Raw genomic sequence first — 17,434 nt, forward strand, 5'->3', positions numbered from 1 at the left:
ATAGATAGATAGATAGATAGATAGATAGATAGATAGATAGATAGATAGATAGATAGATAAGAAAAATAGATAGAGATATGTTGACCTATATCTATACACACACATATATATACATATATGTATGTGTGTGTGTGTTTATATCTAACAACATGGCCAACATTCTTGTAAGAAGAGTTTTGTTTTTCTTGCTTTCTCAGTGGGGGAGAGGGGAAGGAATCAGATGGCAAAGAAGTCTTTATTTGAAAATAAAATTAAATTAAGTTAAAAAAAACTTAGGGGTATCTATTTTCCATAGAATGAATTAATGAATAAAAAAGTATTAAGTATTTGCTGTATACCCTATCTTGCTTATCTTTGAAGTTCTGGGGATTCAAAAGTGAAGCCAGCAACTTCTCCCAAGGAGGTTATATTCAAATAGGGAATGGTAATCAGCGTGGGTTATTTTGTTCTAGATAATTGCTGAACCCCACAAAGTTAAGTATAATCCTGAATGAAAAAAAAATGGATATTCAATGAATTGACAGATTTTCAGGATTTTATTGAAAAAAGACCAGAACTAAACAGAAAATTTGACATAAAATGTCCAAGAGAAATATAAGTTAAACATCAAAGACTAATTACAAGAGACTCAATAAGGACATATTGTTTACTTTTTTATGGGGAAATGTAAACTGTATGTCAAAGATTGCCTTTAGTAATTGGGTTCAATAGCTCAACAGAGTCGGGTAGAGCTGAGTATGATGTGATTCTAAAAAGCAAAATGATGTAGGAAAAGGAAAAAGGGGTAATTATCTCATACAAATGAGGTGCATGAGGAAGAACTGATACAGAGGAATTAGAAGAGGAATGAGGGCTGCTAGTTCTCGAACCCAACTCTCATTGGGAATGGGTCAGAGAGAGAACAATAGATATATATCTAGAAGGGTGTATAAAAATCTTCTAAATTAAGAAAGACATAAGAGGACAAGGGGATAGGATTGAGGGAAAGGATAAGGAGGGAATAGGTTAAGGAATAGAAAGGCAAGGTAATGGATAGAAGTAAAGTAGAGAAGTGAGAAGGGATAGGAATAGGATGGGAAGGATAGTGTAGAAAATAGGAAGGAGGAAAATATACAAGTAATGATATTTTAGAATGAGAATGGGATAAGTTTACCCATAAAATTGAAACTGATAGCAGATTAAATTCCACAATATGTTGCTTTTAGGAAATGTTATAAAATGAGAGATACACATAGACATCAAATAAAGGTTATGAGTAGAATTTATTATGCAAAAAATCAAGGATAGTAATAATGATTTCAGACAAAATTAAAGCTAAAATCAGATTTAATTAAAAAAAGAAAAATAAGGAAACTGCATTGTGTCAGCAATATTAATCATTGTTTTAGACCATATAAAATAACTAGACAATATAAAAAAATGAAAGTATACCTGCCAGAACAGACATAGGAACCATATGAACATAAACATAAAAGAGCTTTTATACAAAGTTAGATCTAAATAATTGAAATAATATGTATTGTGCATGGGTAGGTAAAGCTCACATAATTTTTTTGAAATGACAATTTTACCTAACTAATCTATTTATTTAATACAATCCCAATTAAATTTCTAAAAATATATTTTACTGAGTTAGAAAAGATAATAACAGGCACTTCAAGGAAACCAGGGGTAAAAAATATGAAGTAACTAGGTTCAGTAATATCAGACCTTAAACCATATTATAAGGTGAGAGCAGTGTTGAAGTATAAAATGGGTAATTTTGATTACTTTAAATTAAAATTTTTCTGCATAAATAAAACCTATGTAGCCAAATATAGAAGGAATGCAGAAAAACTGGGGAAAAACTCTCATTGACAATTTCCCAAATAAAGTGTGATTGGGTCAGAATATTGTTGTGGTACAGGAAATGAGCTGGTTGATTTAGAAAAATATGGAAAGACTTGGACTTATGAAGAAAGATGCTCTCCACCTACAGAGAAACAGATGACAAGTGGAAATAAGTATAATGTGGTTTTACCTATATGCGTTTGAGTGTATATATGTCTATGTTTATGGATATCTATGTATATGTATTATATGAATGTTTATATCTATGGATATGAATGTGTGTATGTATGAGGGGAAAGGGGAAAAAAGTAAAAAGTTCATAACAGAGAACAAAATAAAACATACAAGTAAGCAAAGAAAAGATGGAAAACTTTGAAAATAATGTGTAGTATTTATTACATATGTTTTCTTGAAATGGAAATTCATTGCTTTATGTTGAAAGCTCTCATGTTCCACTGTGTACATGATATTTTTTCCTTATTTTGTATTTAAGTTAAAATAAATTCAAATATAATGAAAAAAGAGAATCATTTGATCCTCATAAAACTTGAACTTAGATAATGTTAATATCCCCATTTTACACGTAAGCAAACAGAGGTTATGTGACTTACCCAGGGTCACACAGTTAGTAAGTGAAGTCAGATTTAAAGTGAAATCTTCCTGACTCCAGGCCAGGCACTATATCCATTGTGCCACCTTATGTTTTCACTCCTTAGAGATTCTGGGAGTTTAATTTCTCAGGTTCTAATTGGTTCTTTAATTTAGAACTGTGGTAAAGGAAATAGCATCTATTTAATGCCACAAAGAAAATACTCGAAGAAAGACCCCATTGCTTCAAAAACAAAACACAGCTTTACAATAAAAAGTAATCAGATGATCCAAACTCTGTAGAGAAAAATGTGTCTTTTATTTAAATCCAAAGCAAGTAGAAATGGAATGATTTCAGTACAAGTCTATTGAAACAGGTTGCAATCAAACTGCAACAAGTACATTGTCTGATCCTTTCTGTGAATGAGATCATAGCAGCTGATTTGAGCAGAAGGGAATGAACAGAAGCCAAGCATTATGTAGATTTTTTTTTCAAGGAAAAACGTCTTCTATAACCCTAATAACTACTCAAAAAGCACTTTAGACTTTAGAGCTAATTTCTATAGGCTTAGAGAGCTCAAATGGATAGAAGTGGATGAACTGATCTGGCCTCTGTAGGCACGTTCTCTCTCGTGGAATAAAGTTACACTAAAGTTAAAAGAGAAAATAGAATAGATCTGTTAAATAAATTACTCCTACTGATAGCCTTTTTTTCCCCCCGGAACATAGTTAATGTGGCCACAAATACAGAACACAGTTACTTTTAACTTAAACTCTTTGAGAGTTGATTGAGGGTTAGGGAGGTTAATTGTCTTATCCGTGGTATAGCTGGTACTAAGTATTGGAAGCAAATTTTGAACCCAGGTTTTCCTGACCTGAGGCCAGCATTCCTCTATGGATGCCAAGCTGCTTTTTTCCTGGCATGAAATAAGTGTGCAACAAGTTATTTTGAATAATTTAACATCATAAAATTCTAAGTACTGTGTTTTCTTTTTCCTTACTGTCAGTGTGAATTTAACTGAACAATTCATGAAAAAGAAAGTAATGAATGAAAAAGAATTTATTAAGTCCTTACTATGTGCCAGAAAGTATGGTAAGTGCTGGGAACATAAATAAGTAAGCAAGACAGCCCCTGCCCTAAAAGAATTTACATTTGAATAGGGCAAAATAACAGGCCTAAAGGGGAGTGGTGGCCAGGCTGGGGTGTTTTGGTTTGAGAAATTACAGGGATAAGGGTAATATAGTAATTGATTTCACTTTTCAGAAAGTGTAGTATTGTTTTGATCACTGCTCCTGGAGCTAAAGATGGAAAATAGGGGATGAGACAGGGAATGACATCTGTCCCCCAGAAGGTTAGGAAGATGGCTAGAGAGAACTATTATTATTCCAAAAAGAATCCTAGGGCCACAGTCTGCGTAGGGCAAGAGAAGGAGGGCAGAATAGATAGAAGCTTCCCTTCATGTCATAATGAATTGTCCAAAATAATACTTCTCTGGTCTGCTTCAATATCTAAACAACTACAGTTCTAAGTAACTATAAAAGTGTCAAAATGCTGCCCAGATAAACATATATGTATACATACAAGCCTTCTGTTTCCTTTTTTCATCAGTGATATGATTATAAAAAGGGATTTTTTTAAGTAAATGGTGTGGCATTCAATTTGAAAGAGATACTTGTAGGCAATATATTGACTTAGAAAACCACAAATTAACATTATATATGTTCTATTTTCTTTTTATATATTTTTTTAAATATTTGCCAATTATATTTTAATCTGGTTAGGAAATTTGATACCTCTGACAAGGGACTCGGGCAGGATATATATATATGTGTGTGTGTGTAAATACGTATGTGTATACATTTATTATATTCTATATATATGTGTATACTATCTCTTTTTATCATCATATCATTGATTAAAGGAGGAAAAAGAGGAGACGATTCTGGGAAGATGGCGGAGTAGGTAAGAAAATTCCAAGCTGTCAAGATTTTCCTCTACAAAAGAGTTGAAATGGTGCCTCAGGGTGAATGTAGAGTAGTAAAAATAAATAAGAGTAGGAGTAGAACAGAGGTCCTCCTGGGACAATTGGGGAAGATCTTAAGGAAAATGCTAGGACTAAGTTTGGTCCTTTAGAAGAGTAAACATCTCCAGGCTAGGGACAGCTTAAACAATAAGCTACAAGCCCAAGAGTTAGTTGGGTTGGGATGCTGCCTGGCCCCAGCAGGATGTTGAGGGGAGTTGGGCATCTTATCTAAAGATCAAGGGAATCTCTTCTGATAAGGAAAACTAGATCCAGCTGAGGTGGTGAGATGGGGTGAAGGGAGAAGGAACCAGCACACATCCAGTGAATATGGAAGCTAACACTTAAAAGAGGCTGGAGGTCTTAATTTCAGTTCCAGGCCAGGGGGAGAACTGAAGAAGATCTGAGGCCAGAGGCACTGGTCCTCACACCCCAAGATTAGAGTTGATTAGAAAAACTAAGCTATTAAAAATTTAAAATAATGCAGGGGCAAAGGAAAAGGAATTCAACCATAGAAAATTATTATGGGAATAAAGAAGACCAGATATTATCTTCAGAGGAGGATACTGAAGAAAAGAAACTCTCTTTTATCCCCAAAGAGTAAAGTCAAATAGTTACCTGGCCCCCCAAAATTCAAAAAATTCATAGAACTTAAAAAAAGACCTTTAAAATCAAATAAGAGTGAGTGATGAAAAACTAACTAATACATAAATAAATAAGAATTATCCAAGAAAAACAAGATTATGAAAAGACAATCAACCAATTAGAAAAGGAGATCCAGGATCCTAAGGAAAAAAACGCCTTGAAAAGCAGAAATGGGCAAGGAGAAGCCAGAGAAGTTAGTACAGAACAAGAAATAATGAAACAAAATATAAAGAATGAAAAAGAAAAATAGAAGAGAATGTGAAACATCTCATGAGAAAAAAAAAAAAACAACTGATCTGGAGATCAGATTAAGAAGAGAAAACATAAGAATAATTGGACTACCTCAAAGCTGTGATCGAAAAAGGAATCCTGATACTATAATATAAGACATAATTAAAGAAAATTGTTCTGAAGCTTTAGAACAAGAAGGGAAAGTAGTAATTTTAAAAATCCACTGATCACCACCTAAAAGAGATCCTATGAGGAAAACCAGGAATATTATAGCTAAATTCTGAAACCCCCAGCTCAAGGATAAAATATTAGGAGCAACAAGAAAAAAAGTAAAAATTGTAGCACCACAATTATAATCACACAAGACCTAACAGTGGTGACACTAAAAGACCACTAGTCTTGATACACTATATATATATATATATATATATCTGGGATCCCGGCCAAAAATATCATACCTAGCAAAGCTAAGCATAATCCTGAATGAAAAAAAAATGGACATTTTTTAATGAACTGTCAGATTTTCAAGACTTTGTTAAAAAACAAAGAAACAAACTGTACTTAATAGAAGATTTGACATCCAAGAACCAAAAGAAATATAAGGTATGTACCAAAGACTAATTACAAGGGACTCAATATGACAGTTTACCTTTTATGTATGTAAAATGTAAAGTGTATGCCTAAGATTGTAATTAGTAACTGGGTAGTTTGTAAGAAAGGTTGGGGTAGACTTGAGTATGATATGACTTTAAGAAGTAAAACCATTTAGGAATAGCTAAAAAGAGTAATTATCTTATGCAAATGATTTGTGAGAGGAAGAACAGATATAGAGGAATGACATGGGGAAGAGGGCTGTTAGTTCTGGAAACCTACTTTCATTGGGAATGGGTTCAAGAAGGAACAATACATATATATCTAGAAGAGTATAAAAGTCTTCTAAATTCAGAAAAAAAATAAAAATAAAATGCCAAGGGGATTGGGAGGGGGAAGATAAGGGAAGGATCTCTAGGGGGAGTGAGGGAATAGGATGAAGGGAGAGCATAGAAGGATATTTAGATTAAGGGAAAAGGAAGGATAAGGGAGCATAAAGGTGGGTTTCCTTGAGAGGATAAGGTAGGGATCTTTAGTGGAGAAAGAGAGGGAAGAGTTCAAAGTGGGGTATAGAAGGATGTTTATATTCATGGGAATGGAGGATAAAGGAAGGATCCTTGGAGGGGCATAGGTTAAGTAAGAGGAGGACAAGGGAGCAGGTAGAAGTAGAGGAGTTAGAAGGATAGGAAACAAGACATACACTCAAATATAAAAACAAAGATCAAAAATAGAATTTGTTAGGAATGGTATATGTTTATATAGATATGTATGTATGTATATCTGTATATGTATATGTATATACCTATATAAATATATCCAGACTCAATTGTAGTGTTTGGGGTTGGGGAAGGAAAGAGAAAAAAGAACAAAGTAAAAAGTGCACTGAAGAGAACAAAAAAAAACTTAAAAGGAAACAAAGAAAAGATGGATAGCTCTCAACGCAATGTGTAATATTTATATAGATTTTCTTGAAATGGAAATTTATTGCCTCTTATGTTCTGCTGTGCACATGACATGCTTTTTTTCTTTTCTTATTTGTATTTAAGTTTCAATATTTAAGTTTATAATATGTTTCTTTTTGTTTTATTGTGTATTTAAATTTTAGTAATAAAAAAGGAGGAAAAGAAGGCTTTTTCTTTTTCTCTCATATACATATTTTCTTTCATTTGCATAGATATGTATACATATGAATATGCAAACTATTTGTGGGCACCTGTCCAGATACAGCATTCTGGAGCAAGGATGGCAGAAGATGAATGCATCTGTGACTACACAGAGGAAGCTGAGATGGGAATATTTAAAAGAAGAAACTCTGAAAATGTTGCCCTACAAGTAAAGCCTGTTTGCTCTCTTTCTTCAATTGATGGAATGGTACCAGTGGTATGCTAGTAAATGTTTAACTACTGACTGTTCAAAAAAAAAAAAGAGTGTCCACAGCACATTTCTAAGTTTATCTGCATCATTATTACCATTTTCTCCATAACTTTCAGAAGTCTAGACAGTGAACAAAAGAGGAAACCAAACTCTGATTTATAACTTTTGCTGATTTCTGAAGTGAAAATATTCACACTGAATATTTAACAATAAGCTCTAGTAAGACAGTAAGAGCTGGCTACAGCATACTCCTAGATAATACTATGATTTTTTTTCCCTACTCATTTAGTTAATACCCTGTGTAGCTTCAAACATATGGGTATGAAAGGGACAGAGGAACAATTACAGGTGCATTCCTTTAAATTCAGAAGATACAAAAAAAAAAAACCATTTTTTTTCAAATTAAAGAACATTATCATTAATTGAAAGGTATTATGCTAATGAAGCCAAAGGACTTTCCTTCTATTAGATGTAACGATTACTTCCTGTTTTATGTATTACTTTTGTGCTATTCTTAAAAACATTTTCTATCACAGATCTTTAGGTGTTTGGCACCCCACAAGGATGTCCTGGAGCCAGTTCAAACAGCCAGGAGCCAAGTTATTGTTAAATTTTTAGTATGAACATTTACACTTTAGAAATCAACAAATGCTTTAAATTAGGGTTTGACTCATTGTTTTATTGATCTCCTAAACTTCTGCAAGTGATGAAGAAAATGTCATTAATAATGCAGGTCAAAATTGAAAGAATTTTGTACACACATTTTTTTCCCCAAAAAGATCTCACTGTTAAATATTCACCATCACATTTCTGCCTTAGAAACCATCTGGTTCAACCCTCTCATGTTACAAATGTTGAATATGAGTTGCAGGTAGATTTAATATCTTGTTGTATGCCACACAGATAGTGATGTGAGGTTCCCTTCAGAGTTCCTCTTAAGTTTGGTTTAGGGCTGAAGAAGAAATAGTAGGTGTTGGGGAAGCTAGGTGGCACAGTGGATAGAGCACCAGCCCTGAAGTCAAGAGGACCTGAGTCCAAATCTGGCCACAGACACTTGACACTTAACTGACTGTGTGACCATGGGCAAAGTCACTTAACCCCATTGCCTAGCAAAACAAAAAAACAAAAACAAAAAAAAAAAGATGTAGTAGGTGTCTGAATTTTAATACCACATGAAGAATTCTCTACCATCCAGTTCCTGCTAGAATCTACAACACTTCCATATCCTTGCTAAAATTCTACAAAAAACAATATAATTCTGAGTGTCATAACCTGGTGGGTGCTGCGAAACCATCACCACCAAATTAACAAGTGGATATGTATATTGTTGTATATGTAAAAAAAAATAAAAATGTTACGCTAAGAATCAGGATAGGTGCTATGCCTTGACTGAATCAATCAATAATCAATATTAATTGCCTACTCTGTTCAAGGCACTGTGCTAGACAGTGGGTTTATAGGTACAAAGAATGAAACAACCCCTACTCTCCAGGAATTTAAATATTAATGAGAAATACAGTAAATATAGTCAGAATAAATAGAATATAAATGATATAGTATAATACATTTAAAGTAATGAAATACAGGGTAGTGTGGGAGAGAGGGCACTAGCAGTTGGGGTAGTGAGGGGATCAGGAAAGGCTTCTGGCAGAAGACAGTACCTGTGCTTCATCTAAAGTAAGAGATACTCACTATGCAGCAGAGGTAGGACGGGAATTCATTCTAGGCATGTGATAGTGCAAATGAATTTAAATGGGAGATTAAATGTCTTATGTCAGAACTAGAAAGAAGACCAGTTTTGCTGTATCTCAGAATGGGGTGGTGGTGGAAGGTAGTAATGCCTAAGGAGGCTGCAAAGATAGATTGGAGCCAGGCTGTAAGGAGCTTTAAAGCTACCACTAATTCTCTATATGGCCAAAGACAAGCCCACTCCCATTCTGTGGGCCTCAGTTTCCTCATCTTATAAAAATTAAGTTTTGTACTGTATGAGCCCTTGGGCACTTCCTGATCTGACGTTATATGAAACAGATTAGGTGTATATGTGTGTATGCACATTTTTATGAATCAGGCAAGCTAAAGAAACATAGAATAATTCCCTTGATTATTAATATCACGCACTTTCTTTTCATTTTCCATCTTAAATGTACTTGCTTTTATTATAACATGAAAGAGGCCTAGTTCAGGGATAAGCAGAATTCCTTAAGTCAGAAGCAAAGAAAGAAAACTTCTCAAAACCCACAAATCCATCTGGAACTACTGTTCTTCTTGAAACTCTATCTCTTAATAGCTTGTTGTCCTTTCCATGGTCTCTGAAGACACCAAATTCATTTTATCCCTTCTTAATCCCTAGCAATCGCACATTCAATAAGAAAAAATGCTCTTTGTGACCCATGTTTAACATAGATGGATTTGCTTGAGAAACACACCTGAAGATCTCATCCTAGTATTCTGGTTCTGTTCAGGGAGAAATTCCCAAGCTTTTAAGGTGGTGATTGTGTTTCCTTTATCCTCATCCTGATCACATGCAAATGATTTGTTAGATTTATTCCCCCTTTCATAGTACATTTGTTCATTAAGCTTTAACACATTGTCTGTGTTATTCACCACAAAGCATTTAGTTTCCCTCTGTTTAATCAAAAGTTGGAGGGTCCTAGGGTACCTACTTTTTTATGTTGCTTTTTTTCATCTCATTAACTTCCTTTTCTAATTTACTCTGGTACTCAAGATATACTTTTTGTGCTGCCGCTGCAGCTAAGCAAATTATTCTACCCCTCATGACTGCTCTGGCAGCTTCCCACAAAACACCCAGGCTAGTTTCTTGGTTTTTATTGATATTAATTTATTCTGAAATAGTCTTCATCTGTTGCACAAATGCTGCAGCCTTAATTAGAGAGTTGTTAAATCTCCATACTTCAGATCTCCTATAATTCAGTATATCACCCAGAGACAGAGACACCAGGAAATTATCAGGCAAAGTTAGATTCCGAATACCAGATGGTTACATGTTACAGCATAGTCTTATAAATAAATAAAAAAAGAAGAAAAGAAAAATTCTAGCTTCAATGAAGTGCAACAGGAAGAAAAATACCAGGTTCCTATTACCTCTTTTGGTGGGTTTCATTGTGTGGATGAATGAGAATTGAATCATTGGGTTATTGTTTTTTCTTTCTCTTTCAAATGGCTATTTCAATAATTGCAGCCAAGATTTCTGCATTCTTTACTTGAATCCAGAGCATATCTGAAATATCCCATGGCTGTTTCAGCTCCTGGCAACACCTACCATTAAGTGAGGAGAGGAATTTGGGAGGGAGAGGGAGAGCATGTAATGAAGAAGAAAAAGAAAAAAAAAATCTTTATTCTAGTAGGGCCACACAGATCTGTAAGAGTATCTAACAGACTATCTTCTATAGTCCCTTAAATAATTCCCTTTTTATCATCATAGCATTGATCAAAGGAAACAGAAGGCTTTTTTCCTCTCTCGTTAATTAGAGCCATTACTTCAAGTCATAGATTTTGACAATGAAATGGGCCTGATAGAAGAAAGCAGAAGACAAAAGAGTAATCAAAGGAGGCAAGTTTTTCGTCCTCCGAACTTCCTTCCCCGCCCCCACCTTCTGGTGATATAGATCCCACTTCCTCTCACAAATTATTAATAGAATCTTGGATTCTTCTCAAAGAACATACAATTTAGAAATAATAAAATCAGAGAATCACATATTTGTAGATGAAAGAGACCTTACAGAACATTAACAGTAATCCTCTCCCTTACTGTCTTCCTCCCCAGCACAATTTTAACATGTGGAAACGGAAGCTCAGAAGAGGAACATCGCTTGCTCAAGGTATCACAGGTGGGAAGTTGCCCAGTGAGGATTCAAACTAAAATCCTCAAAGTTACTGATATTTAAGCAGATAACCAAAATGCAAGGTAGCTACTATATATATGTATAATATACATGTATGTATGTGTATATGTGTGTGTGTTTGCATACAAATGCAATCGCTTATTTTTAGATTATATATAATATATACTAGTTATGTATAATATTGTTATTATATATGATATACAATCTAAAAACAAGTGGCTTCATTTGCATATATTTGCATATATTTTAAACATCTAAAAACAAGTAGGTACATTTTCATGTGTCCTGGATCTATGTTCACATTGGGAAGCAGCAAACAATAAAACTTTTCCTGATGATTGCTTCAGGGCAAGAGCTCTATGAAATGTAAATGTGCTGAAGAAAGCAGAAATAAAATAAAATTTAAAAAACTACCTTAATTAGTTATGTCATACTTGACTCCAGTAATTTTTTTTTTTTAGTACACTATCCTCTTGCTGTACTAGGGTATACACGTGCCCCACACAAGTACACCATCTACTTTGCATGCTTCCAAATAACTTTTAGAGGATCTCTTGGTTAGAAAGAATAAATCCTTATTTCATTAACCTATATTAATTCCATAGCAGGTAATTAATCAATAAAAACCCAATTTTAAATACCTGATGATAGATATTATCTCCATCATAATACCAAATAACTCAAACTGAACTCTACCATGGGAAGTGGGTTCACATATTGGAAAGCCAATATTTAATTTATGAAACAAACAAAAAGAATCCAGATAAGACATTAAATGACCAGTAAGGTAGCTATTATTATGGCCATTCTTTATCTGTTTTAATCAAGAAGTAGCACCTATGATACAACTAGTGCAATAAAGGTATTGGAGCATTTGTTTTAGAATTTCTCTTTGTTTTATGTATGTTACAAATCCAATTACACTCAACTTTAGCTCTAAGCAGGTTCTCAATTAGGCTTAAAAGTTTTCCTGGCTCTAGTAAAGGTCAGCTAGCATGTTGTTGCTATCAGTTTCTGAAACTGATCTTTTTTTTTCAGACTGATGGCATGATAATCTCCAGGGAAATCCCCACCTTAGAATTTGAGCCCCAAATTAGTCCTTTGATTCTAATGTTGCCTATCTAGTCTGGGCCATCTGACAGAGACATTGATGGAGTGACTACTGCGAACCACTGATTTTTTTAATTGTTCAAAGGACCAGATTCTGCTAGAAGAATGTGATAATCCATGGATTTCAGAACATGTCAAAAACACCTGCTCTGGGAGTAGTCTACATATGCTACAAGAATCAACACAAAACCATATAGGATTATCTTGCGTGCAAAAAAAGAAAAAAGTTCTGCTCCTTTGTTAAGATCCTATTGCTTAGAGATAGAAGAAATTTTGATGAGCATTGCCTCTTTATTTGACAGATAACAAAACTGAGGGCTAGAGAGATAATTCAATTTGCCCAGTTTCACAGAGCTGGTTAGTGGGACTATGACCTAAATCTTCTGATTGCTAGTAGAGTGTCTGTTTCATTCTTTTCCCCTTGACACAAGACTTGGCTTTTTCTTGTTAGTAAAAAGTGAGGGCTTATGTTTTGTTTGTTTGTTTTCTATGAAATGTATATGATATAAGCACTTTTGAATAGGTATAGAAAGGGAATTGCAAATGATTACCACTTGGTGGCTTGATGACATCTCTAAGTCCTTAAATAGGACTGTTTCATTTGGAAGGTTTAAATGATTTTTTTTTTGTCTTCTGATGCAATAGAAGTCTTACATGATTTCAGTACGAAGGGCTGGACTTAAAGTCAGGAATCACTCAGACACTAACTAGCTGTGTGAACCTTGGCAAGTCACTTATGCTCACTCAACCTCAGTTTCCTCATCTATAAAACGCAGATGATAGCACCCACCCTACAGGATTGCTGTGAGGATCAAATGAAATAGTCTATTAAAAAAGTTTCATAAGTGCTATGTGAATGTTAGGTATTACATATATATCCTTATATTTACATATATAAATATGGATGTTGTTGTCATTAAGTAGTTTCAGTTGTGTCTGACTTCGTGACCCCATTTAGGGTTTTCTTGGCAAAGACACTGGTGTGGTTTACCATTTCCTTCTCCAGTTTTTTTAACAGTTGAGGAAACTGAGGCAAACAGGGTTAAGTGACTTGCCCAGGATCACACGGTTAGTAAGTATCTGAAGACAGATTTGAACTCAGGAAGATAGATCTTCCTGACTTGAGGTCCTGCACTCTATCTACTCTGCCACCTAACTGCGCCATACATATACATGCATAAATTAAGAAATATGTATATACATAGGCATATATATGCAATGTTCATTCATTCTGTAAGTATGTAGTAAGTATCTACCATAAAGGTAAGTAAAAATTATTGCCTTTCTATTTTTGTTACTGACTACTGCCACTTTTCAAACCTTAATTCTGTGGTTTTCTGAGGTAGGAATGGTGGGGGTAGAGGAATGTTGAAGAAAAAGTCAGTATTTCTCTAGATATTATGAACATGGGACTATAATACCTTTTCTCTCATCTGCTTCAGATCTTCTGCCACTACTGACTCATTAACCACAATTCTTTCATAAAGTTGTTTAATTGTAAGAGTATATTGTCTTAATCTCTGCTAATCAAATATGTTAGCAGGACAGATTCAGAGACATGCTCTCAGAAAAGGGCCTAGTTTGTTTAGCCTGGTGCAAATACTCACCAATGGACAACCTTCCACATAGTCTACCCAAATCAGACTCTGATTGCTTCTTTCTACACCCAGTCAAAGGTACTCTCCATCTTGGGTCTTTTATTTCCCAGGAAAACAAGAATAGGACACTGCTCCTTTGTGCTCATTTTGAGCCACAGGGAAGCACACCAACTCACACAAAAGTCCAATTGTAAGAAAGGTCTTACACACTTTAGGAAGAGAATTCTCTAGATCACACATATTTCTCTGATGTTGCTTCCAAATCAGAGATTGGTGACTAGTGGGCATACTTTCAGTTAAAATTGTGTGATTTAGCCAATGTTATGTTACCTGAATGAGGACCTAAGTGCTATAAGAATGGGATGACTCCTTGTCAACTATTCTGAATTGGAGTTGCTAAGAGGTTCTAATAAACTCCTTGGCTAGAGTATGAAAACAAAACAAAAGAAACAAGCAAACAACAACTTTGTTTACTATTGGTTGAATCTCAGGAAACTTCTAATTCTCTAAATAATTTCAAAGTTGTAAAGTATAACTTGTACTATAAGGCAATAAATGACTTCTCAGATCTGCAGGTAAACAAATAATAGGTACAGAGGTCAACAACAGGCCCTAGCTGTCTTGGGAGATCAGCCTGACTTAGATATTTCCTCAGTTCTCAGTCTTTTGATGCCTTTTCCAAACTTAGCCCTTCCCATCCTAGTAAGAAGTCTTCTGAAGGTATAGTGGAGAAGAATAGTAGATGTGAGGTTTGGAATACCTAGATTTAAATCCTTTCTCAGACAATTACAGGCTGTATGATGTTGGGTACATTGTCTCATCTCTTTGAGACTTTTTCTTCATCAGAGAAATGGGGAAATAATATCACGTACTTCCAGAGACTTAGAGAAGGAAATGGCAGACCACCCCAGTATCTTTGCCATGAAAACCCCATGGGCAGTATTTGGCCCACAGGATCATGAAGAGTCAGTTTTGAGTATCAGATTTGGTGTTTGTATAGTACTCTGTCAACCTCAACATGCTGGTGAAATGTGAATACAGTAATGACCATGATGACCACAAAGACATTGGAATACTCTTCATTGATCCTCTGTTACACACACACATACACACACATGCAGGCATGCAAACACAATTCCTTGAGTAAGGAGGATTTTTTCTTCTTGATTTTAATTTTCTAGCTCATCAATTATAGTATTTTAATATTTCTACAAGATTTTTTTCTCATACTTATGTTTCAGATTTGTCTTTTCTTTTTAAATTTAAATTTAATTTATTCTGAACTTAAGAAATAAAACAAGCATTCTCCATAAAAGTAGAATAGGAAAAAAAGATGATTGTACATGAAATTTTAAATGTATTATCTACAACTTGTTATTCTTTAAAAATATAAAATAAAGTTATCCTGTAACTTTATTTTTTCCCCTTTTTTCTTCCCTCCCCATCTGCCATAGAGATGGCTACCATTTGATACAAATATGTATGTGTGTATGCATATTTATATTGCATATATGTATATACGCACACATATATAAATATTCATACACATATATACATATATACACACACACATATATATATGTAAAACCATTCTATATATACTTCTAGTTTTCAGTTCCTTCTCTGGATGCAGATCACATCTTCCTTCATATGTCCTTTGTAGTTAATTTTGATATTTAAAATAGTGAAACTGACTCAACAACTCAAAGTTGTTCTTGAAACAATATTCTTGTTACTGTATACAGCGTTATCTTTGTTCTACTCGTTTCATTCTTCCTTATTTTGTGCAAGTCTCTCTATTTTTTTGAGATCATTGAGCTCATCATTTCTTATAGCACAGTAGTATTCCATCACAATCATATACCACAACTTGTTCAGCCATTCCCCAACTGATGGGCACCCCCATAATTTCCAGTTCTTTGCCACCACAAAAAGAGCTGCTATAAATGTTTTACAATATTTTCTGAACATATTTTCTTAACCTCTAAATCTTTAAGATTCCTGCTGGTTATTCCATTTTCAAACTCTCTTTAAATTACCTAAAATTCCAATTTCTTTCACTATTTCCTAATATTTTTTCTTGCTTATATGGTTATAAAATATTCTTTAATCATTAGTGGAAGCCCTTATACCTCTAAGGAAAAGAGAAATATAGGGCTTCAGCAACAACCAACACATGGTCAATTTCTGTTCCTGTCCACCTCCTGCCCTCTATACAAGGCTGATAAGCTACAGCTCTCATCAGGACAGAAAGGACATAAGTGTTTTTCCAATAGTTGGCAAATGATCCTGCTCTTGGTATAGAAATCCACTTCTCCCCTAATTCAGGCATTGATCACAAACATGTAGTTATTTTTCTGCCTTTAGTTCTTCCACTATTGATCAAGCACAGCAAACTGTCTTCTTTTTACGATAAATATTGCAACATAACACAGGTGACTGTGAATTACAATATGAAATTGCATTTCAAAGTTATTTTTTATTTTTCTAAAAAAAATAATAGGGGCAGCTAGGTTGCACAGTGGATAGAGCACCGGCCCTGAAGTCAGGAGGACCTGAGTTCAAATCCTGCCTCAGACCAAACACTTGACACTTACTAGCTGTGTGACCCTGGGCAAGTCACTTAACCCCAATTGCCTAAAAACGAAAAAAAAAACCAAAACAAAAAAATAATAAACCTGGAACTGCAATAATAGAATGTGTCATACATCATATCCTGATACCTCTTTTACATCTCTACGCATGTGTAGCTGTGTGTGTGCATGTGTGTGTGGAAGACAGGGTCAGAGACAGAAAGGCAGAGACAGAGACACACAGAGAGATAACAGACACAGAGATAGAGATAGAGACAGAGAGACAGAGATAAGATGAGAGGAAGAGAGGAGAGGTGAGGGGAGGTGTAGGGAGATGAGAGAAATCAAGCTGATTTTTTTTTGGGAGGAGGCAGGGGAGATGAGGAGTCATTCTTATATTGCTTTGCTCCTGAAGTGATATATTCATTTCTCTTCACTTCTTGAACATTTGCTGGCTGTGACCTAGGCATATTTACCAACTATTTTCTTCCAATAAAAGTGTGAATTGTTTCTCTATAATTCCTGGAAGTATTATCTTGAAAAAGTCAAAATTTCTGGGAATAATGTCAAAACGTTGATTAATCAGTATTAGCTGACACAATGATATCATTAGTTGGACCACCATTCTTCTAAGCAGGACAATTCCAAAGAAGAGCCACTAAATAAACTTATTGTGTTTATTTATTGAACCTTCTCATCATTTGGTACTTTTCACAACTGGTGATAAATAGTAAGACTATTTGATAATTTTGTAACAATTTCCTCATGATAAAATGTTATTTTATTTTAATCCTTACATTGCTAATCCTTTCAACCTTTTAACCACATTAACATTTGCTAGAATTTGAATTACCGTACTTTATTCTTGATAAGATTTTTTTTAATTGAAATCTTAAGAAACCTGATTCCAAGCTTAATATGCTGTGCATGGAATCATTTTTTGTTTATTCAAATATAAAAGCATTTTTGCAAACTTGCATTTGAATGACTAGAAAGAATAAAGATTTGAG

This window comes from Vombatus ursinus, unplaced genomic scaffold (genome assembly GCF_900497805.2).
Source record: "Vombatus ursinus unplaced genomic scaffold, bare-nosed wombat genome assembly UNPS02015089.1, whole genome shotgun sequence".
Lineage (NCBI taxonomy): Eukaryota > Metazoa > Chordata > Mammalia > Diprotodontia > Vombatidae > Vombatus > Vombatus ursinus.